Genomic DNA, 8,524 nt, shown 5'->3' with positions numbered 1-8,524 from the left:
CCCTCTGGGGGCTGACAGTCACATTTAGGGTTAAACCCAGGGTCCTTACCTGGCTCCACGGCCCCTCAGCCAGCATCCGACCTCCTGGGCATTGTTCAGACTCTCAGGCTTGTGCCTGCCTGGGGCCCTGGCACCTGCCTCTTTCTGCCTGGCATGCTTGCTCTCTGCTTAGGCTCTGCTCAGACATCAGCCCTTCAGAGAGACTGTCCCTTGCCACCCTGTTGGAAGCAGGACCATCTATCACTCTGCTCCCTGTTGTTCCTTACAGCACTTGTCCTCGCCCGACACTGGGGGAGGGTCGTCTGTTGCTGCTCCTCCCCACCAGAAGGTGTGCTCCAGGAGGACAGGGGCTGAGTCCCCAGGGCCTAGAGAAGCTCCTGGCACACAGCAGGGACCCACACACGTGTCACGTAAACAGTTAAGTAAGAGAACGTTTAGACATAGGTAACCATAAGCAAAAATACAATCAAAGCAGAATAGTGAAGAAGGCTGGCAGAGGAGCTGAGCTGCCAGAGGTGTCTGCAAATGACATTCAGTCACACACCCTGGAAAAGAAGCCACTGTTAGGATATCACCAGAAAAGCCCTGCCCGACATACAAACTTGGTTTCCTGGGACTTACGGTTAACCAGTGGGTTGTAAAGGAATGGCTTCCCAAGGTGAATTGTGGCTCAGATAGACAGAGGAGCACGTATGAAAGAGTCTGCTTACCCCACAGGCAGGGACCCAGGCAGGTGTTAGGACCCGCTCCAGGCAGAAGCCCAATGACAGACACACATCGAGCAGGAACAGTGATGTGAATGTGCAAACAGACGCAACACTGGGCTTTCTGGGTGGAGGGGCTGAACTGTGTCTCCCCCTATATTAACATGGTGAAGCCCTGACTCCTCAGCAGCTCAGAATGTGACGGGCTGTATTTGGAGACAGGACCTTGAAAGAGATGATTAGGTTAAAACTAAAAAACAAAATGTGGCCATTAGGGTGGGTCCTAATCCAATCTGACTGGTGTTCTTTTAAGAAGAGGAAATGTGTTCACTCAAAGAGACAAAGAGATGTGTGTGCAGAGAGCCATCCACTTACCAGGGAGAGGCCTCAGAAGAAACCCACCCTGCTCAGCTTGACATGGAACTTCCAGCCTCCAGAGCTGTGAGAACATAAACTTCTGTTGTTTAAACCACACAGTGTGTGGTACTTTGTTGTAACAGCCTGAGCTGATTAACACAAACACTCCCCGGACAGGTTCATTTGCTTGTGTGTAGACAAGAATTACTTCTGCATTGTTGTCAGTTATCAAAATAACTTCTGTCAATGAAAAACATTAATCAACAGTCAATCTAAGAAACAGATGGAAAATTTTATTTGAACCAACCTGAGGATTATAACCTGGGAGACAGTCTTTCATAAAGCTCTGAGGACTGTTCTGTCTGTTAGAGGTCAAAGCACACTTATGTAAGATATTTTGAGAAAAAGGGTTATACGTCAAAGGACATATTGACAGTTTACACAATTCAGAGCTGCACGTTCAAAGTGAGTAGTGGGTCATCATGACCCCTTACAGGATTAAGAAGGAAGCTTGTCTCCTAGGAAGTTAAGAATGTGGTGGGTCATTTCAACCTTGACAAGATTAAGAAGGAATGTTATCTACTAAGGAGGTCTGGTTAATGCAAATGCACAATGCACACTACGGGGGAGGGAGGAAACCCAAACAGGCAGAGAAAATTTTTATATTTAAATTTTTCTTGTCTTGCCATAAAATACGAATTTTATGTCATCAATTTCCCCCTTTTGATCATTAATCTTTTGATAGAAAGCATTAGGTGGTCAAATATTCGGTCCCTCAATATCAGGGTGGCTGCTTACCTGCCCTGAGTCCATCATGTCCCTCAATGTTGGGTCTTAGTAAACCCAGTTCTTTCTTTCCCTTTAGGGGTTGCACTAGTAAGATATTTGGCAGGGACTAATGGTGAATTCCAATTTGTCCAATAGGACTTATGCCAATTTTACCTTGCATGTGCATGTTCATTAATTTATAGAGAACTCTAGGTGTGAGCAGTAGTTTCAAGTTGTTTAGACATCATCTTAATAGAAGTAGGTGACACACAGACCGAAAGGCAAGAAACTATCACTTTACTTTTTAAAAATGTTTATTTATTTAGCCTGCTCTGGGTCTTAGTTGTGGCATGCAGACTTCTTAGTTGCAGCATGCAAATTCTCAGTTGCAGCATGCAAATTCTCAGTTGTGGCATGCATGTGGGATCTAGTTCCCCGACCAGGGATCAAACCCGGGCCCCTTGCATTGGGAGCCCTGAGTCTTAGCTACTGGACCACCAGGGAAGTCCCCAAAAACTATCACTTTCTATGTTATACAACTGTAATCAAAATTGACAATAACAGTAACAATGTCATTAGTAAAGGTTTAAGCAAAGATCCTGCTAAACCATAGCATTTTCCTAGTATCTCCCCTAAATTGGGAAGCGGATTCTTCAGAGCTGAAGTTTGATTCTTCATATGTATCTTAAGATGAATTATGTTAGAAGACTCATCAGGTATAAAAACCCAATATTCAGTATGTGTCATAACACAAGTTCCCCCTTGGAGAGCAGTTAGAGAATATTTAGGGCTCTACGATTCTGCAGGACCGATTTTCTCATCATGAAGACTTCTGAATCAAGCAAGCTAATGGCTTGATTACTGCCAGAGCTTGCTGAGTAAACTTTGTTAAAGCCTCTGTGGTTCATGTTATATTCTATTCCAAGTGAAGGAACAAATATTGCCACCAAGTGGTCATACCATTGGAAAATCGATCAAACCCGGGTGCTCACATTACAGGCAGATTGGCAGGGACTGTCTCCAAAACCACCCACGGGTGACCTTGAGCCAAAGGGAGAAATACATTTGGTTCCTAAGCAAAAGTGTGAACAATTATCAAAGTTATTGGTATGCAAGCCTGGTCTTGTATACCATCTTGCGTCAGGCGTCTACGTCAGATGTTTGTTGTCTCCTCATCCTGGTCTGGTAGTGCTGGTCTTAGTTGAAGTAGGGTGTCAGAAACAGGAGTTGCAGTCAATTCAAGAGAGGAGGACTGTTAGGTCCCTTCCAACCTGGCTGTAAAGAGTCCTTTATCTGATGCCTTTTCCAGTATGCATAATCTCCTGATCGAAGTTCCTGGGGCATCCGATCTTCATCCAAAGATAGATTATTGTGATAAGATTCAGAAACAAACTTAGAATGTCCTTTTAATGTAATCCAGTTAAACTTTACGGTAATGTAACATAGCAACAAGGAGCCGTCTGGGAAGTGATTCTTAGGTGGTAAATACGAAACAAAAGCAAAAACACCCTTAAAGACAGCAACACTAGAACTTAATGTTCACTGAAATGTAATAGTTTTCTCTCTCAAGTTACCCTCATTTCTACCAATGATATGGCCAAATTAAGACTAATTAATTTGCAAAATAAGTCTGGTTTCAATAAACTTGGCCTGATTATTTCCATAAGTGTAATTGATCATACGGGTTCTTACAATATGGCTGTGCTGGAACTTTTTATAAAGAATCTCAAATTGAACTTTTAAAAGACCTCTCTGGGCTTCCCTGGTGGCGCGGTGGTTGAGAGTCCGCCTGCCGATGCAGGGGACACGGGTTCGTGCCCCGGTCCGGGAAGATCCCACATGCCGCGAAGCGGCTGGGCCCGTGAGCCATGGCCGCTGAGCCTGCGCGTCAGGAGCCTGTGCTCCGCAACGGGAGAGGCCACAGCAGTGAGAGGCCCGCATACCGCAAAAAAAAATAAAAAATAAAAATAAAAGACCTCTCAAGGCCAGGAAAGCCATGCCAAGGTCTTGTTATCAGATTCTGCCTGTAATATCTACAGATTTGGGTGGATTCCTTTCTTCTAGAGGTCCCCCAAGTATCTTGAGATTCTTGCACCTGTCAGGAGGCGGCCTTCCTTGTTCACCTGGAAAGGCTGCTGGGAACTTAAGAGTTTCCAGTTTCTGGAGGGATCAGGTAGAAAGAAAAGATAAATGTTTCAGTTCTAATTACAAAGGTATAATTTACCAAAGTTAAGTCATAAGTGGCTTAAGGGGAAGCGTTTCCTTATATCTGGAAAACACAGATTAAAAACCAGTAATATTCCAGACAAAAACCCAAAAAATTATAACCATACTCATCAGGTTGCTCAGTCTATGTGACTAATCCTTAATCTTCTTTTAACAGCTTTATGAAGTCACCAGATTAAAGAATTCTTTAATTTCTTACCCAGCTCAGCAGTATGACCTGAAAGTGATCAGAAACCTGTACTTGTCCAAAAGTCCTTTATATGAATCTTCTTGAAGATGGAGCATTTTTGCAAAAGCATCTGAGTAAAACAATAACTATCTATAAATGGCAAAAGACTTTAAAAGGCATGGTTAAAGATCTGATTACAATGCAATTGACAAACTTTGTTACTGTCGTGACATACAACATTTTAAGATGTTAACTAGAATTATAATGGATAACATTTTATCAGGATATACCCGATTTTTAGGAGTTCCATATAATTTCTTTTTTAAAAAATAAATTTATTATTTATGTTTTGGCTGTGTTGGGTCTTCATTGCTGCACGTGGGCTTTCTCTAGTTGCGGCTAGTGGGGGCTACTCTTCGTTGTGGTGTGCGGGCTTCTCATTGGGTTGGCTTGTCTTTGTATAGGAGCACAGGGTCTAGGTGTGTGGGCTTCAGTAGTTGGCACGTGGGCTCAGTAGCTGTGGCTCGCGGGCTCTAGAGCGCAGGCTCAGTAGTTGTGGCACACGGGATTAGTTGCTCCGCGGCATGTGGGATCTTCCCGGACCAGGGCTCGAACCTGTGTCCCCTGCATTGGCAGGCAGATTCTTAACCCCTGCGCCACCAGGGACTTCCCTGTATAATTTCTAAACTATCTATTTTAATAAAATTTACCCATACAATATAACCTAAGAAGGTTTATCACTCATTTGATGATGCTTCCCTTGTAATTTAACAACCAAATAAGCCTAATTAGGTTAATATGCTTCTTTGATAAGAAGAGCAAACAATTCTCTTGAGGTGTTCTGGGGGCCTGCGGGAAACCTCAAAGTTAGTCAGAGGTCAGACAAACTTCAATTAGAATTTGATCTTTGTCAAAAATATCAAAAAGGCTTTAAAAGCCCTTTGTCAAATAGGATCATAGGTCTCTGTGAAACAATACTTATTGACTTAACCAAGTGACAATAAAAGATTTCAAAGGCACATACATAAAGTTACAATAGATTAATTAAAAGGTAAAGGAACCTTACAATCTGTTATCAAAAGCAGATTCATATTCTAAGAAAACTTTGTTCTCTTAACAAAGAGAAAATCATACTCCATTTTTGCGCCAGCCTTTTTATTTCTTTTTCTCACTGCACAGCTTGCGGGGTCTTAGTTCCCCAACCGGGGATTGAACCCGCGGCCCCAGCAGTGAGAGTGCCGAGTCCTAAGCACTGAACTGCCAGGGAATTCCCACCAGCTTTTTTTTTCTTCTTTTTTTGCGGTACGCGGGCCTCTCACTGCTGTGGTCTCTCCCGTTGCAGAGCACAGGCTCTGGACGCGCAGGCTCAGCGGCCATGGCTCACGGGCCCAGCCGCTCCGCAGCATGTGGGATCTTCCCGCACTGGAGCACGAACCCGTGTCCCCTGCATCGGCAGGCGGACTCTCAGCCACTGCGCCACCAGGGAAGCCCCCACCAGCTTATTTTTAATAACAAAATTCATTTACTCAAATTCAATCTAAATCTTGGTCCTGACCACTGTAGAATTCCTTTATTTTTTTTATTTTAAAAAATTAATTAATTATTTGGCTGCATCTGGTCTTAGTTGCGGCACACAGGATCTTTGTTGTGGCATGCAGGATCTTTTGTTGCGGTGCGCGGGTTCTTTGCTGCAGTGCGTGGGCTCCTCTCTAGTCGTGGTGCGGGGGCTCCAGAGCGCACGGGCTTAGTTGCTCTGCGGCATGTGGGATCTTATTTCCCTGACCAGGGATTGAATCTGCGTCCCCTGCATTGGAAGGTGGATTCTTAACCACTGGACCACCAAGGAAGTCCCTAGAATTCCCTTCTAAAGATCTTCCCCCGCCCCCACAAACCTTCTACAACTTTCTATATCCATATTAATTTGTGCTTTATTTTCTATACTATTTAGAAATAGCCAGCTTTAGGACAAAATTACTTTCTTTTCCCTTTACAAAAACACATTTCCATTTCTTTTACCTTCTTTTTCCTTGCATACAGTAGTGTTTTCCGTATTAATTTTTAATTATATATTTTAATTACAATTTTTAACCTTAGTTTTAAAACCTTAAAAAACCTTAGGGAAAACCAAGAAGTTAATTATGAACTATTTATCATACCAGCATTTCCTGATTAGCAAATTTAAGAACATAGTCTAGAAACTAATTTCTTTCCTCAGTGGGATACAAGACCTGTCCAATGAACAAAACATCTTTAGTTTTTCTCTAATAAGAAGACTAAAGTAAGGGCTTCCCTGGTGGCGCAAGTGTAAAGAATCCACCTGCCAATGCAGGGGACACGGGTTCGCTCCCTGGTCTGGAAAGATCCCACATGCCACGGAGCAGGGGACACGGGTTCACGCCCTGGTCTGGGAAGATCCCACATGCCACGGAGCAACTAAGCCCGTGCGTCACAACTACTGAGCCTGCGCTCTAGAGCCCACGAGCCACAACTACTGAAGCCCGTGCGCCTAGAGCCCGTGCTCCGCAACAAGAGAAGCCACTGCAATGAGAAGCCCACCCACCGCAATGAAGAGTAGCCCCTGCTCGCCACAACTAGAGAAAGCCCGCGTGCAGCAATGAAGACTTAATGCAGCCAAAAATAAAATAAATTAATTAAAAAAAAAAGACAAAAGTAGGTAAACTTAGACTCGTTTAGCAATGAATGTTTCAGTATCTTATTTGGAAATGATATGGATATTCAATGAATTCCCATCATTTAACTTAATTTAGCAGTTTCAAGTTACCAAAAACCTGGAGAAACTATTTTTAAGTAGACAGTCCTAAAACATACTTTTTCCTAAAGAATTCACCTAGAAACTCTTATTTACATTTAATTTACTTAAAAGTTTCATCATATCATGTTATTTTTCTTGCTGACAAATTTTGCAACAGGAATAAGATTTTTGTTTTTAAAAGAACTAAATTTTTAAAAAAATTTATTTATTTTTGGCTGCGTTGGGTCTTTGTTTATAGAACTGCTTAATTCCCTTTAAGCCAGTTAAATAGAGCTCTTTTACTAGTTAAATTTGGCAACACCACACATCTACAACACACACATATATATAGATACAACACACAGACACAGAGACCCCATAGTTCCCATTCCAAAATTTCAGCCATGAGTCAGGTACAATAGTACAAAATCCATCAGTTACATACAACACAGGGAATATAGCCAATATTTTATAATAACTGTCAATGGAAAAGCAATCGGTCGATCTAAGAAAGAAATGGAAAATTTTATTTGAGCCAAATTTGAGGACTCTAACCTGGGAAGAGCGTCTCAGAAAGCTCTGAGAACGGTTCTGCCCATTAGAAGTCAAGGCACAGTTCTACAATTTGTTGAGACAGAAGGCTGTACGTCAGATGACGTATTACTGACAGTTTACATAATCCAGATCTAAGCGTCATCCTGGTGAGCCATGTGACCCCTTACAAGATCAAAAAGGAATGTGACCATTGGAGGAGTTGTCTTGTCGACGCTAGGAGAAAGTTCCTCTTCACGGTTGAGCAGGTATTCCTGCTGATGGGGGAGGGGGAGGTCTGGTCGACGCCTAACGCAGACACGCAGTGCACGGTGCGGGAAGCGAGGAGGCCAAAGGGCGGAGAAGCGTTTTTATGCTCACATTTTTCTTGTCTTGCCATAAAATCTGAATTTTGTTTCACGTAACTCTAAATAGAGCATAACTTTTAAAAATTGTGAATCGCTGTATTGTACACCTATAACATATAATGTCTACATCAACTATACTGCAGTAAAAAAATAATAATAAAAGGTAAAGCTACCCCCGCAAAAAATCTCATCAGTTACAAAAGGGGTTGGCTTCAAATTGGGTTTCTGGCGGATGGAACAGATCAAGGTCACCTGTTTGGATGGCTAAACCCTTTTTACTAATATACAGGGAGAAGACATTCGTATCTGTCCTTGACAAGTCAAGTTCCAAATTACCTATCCCTCCCCTCCCTTTTGTTTTTTCTTAGGTTAAGAGTTACCGTCCTGAAATTTGCATTTTTAAAAGACGGCCAGGATTAAAGTTCCCAGAGAGGACCAGGTAGAACATTGACATCTGAAAGGCATAGGAGAAAAGCAAGTCCCTCCTAGAAGATTTTGTTCCCTTAAGGCCAGAATTACTTTTACTCTTGTCTTGCCAGAGAATAGGAATTTTATTTCATCACTTCCATGGAATCAAAATCAAGTACGGGAAGGGCTCTCTCTGGAGAGGAATCAGTTTTCCGGCAAACCACGTCGTGGTCCCTGTCGT

The sequence above is a fragment of the Leucopleurus acutus genome (genome assembly GCF_964270905.1).
Source record: "Leucopleurus acutus genome assembly, chromosome: 1".
NCBI classification, from domain to species: Eukaryota; Metazoa; Chordata; class Mammalia; order Artiodactyla; family Delphinidae; genus Leucopleurus; species Leucopleurus acutus.
This window is presented reverse-complemented; position numbering follows the sequence as displayed.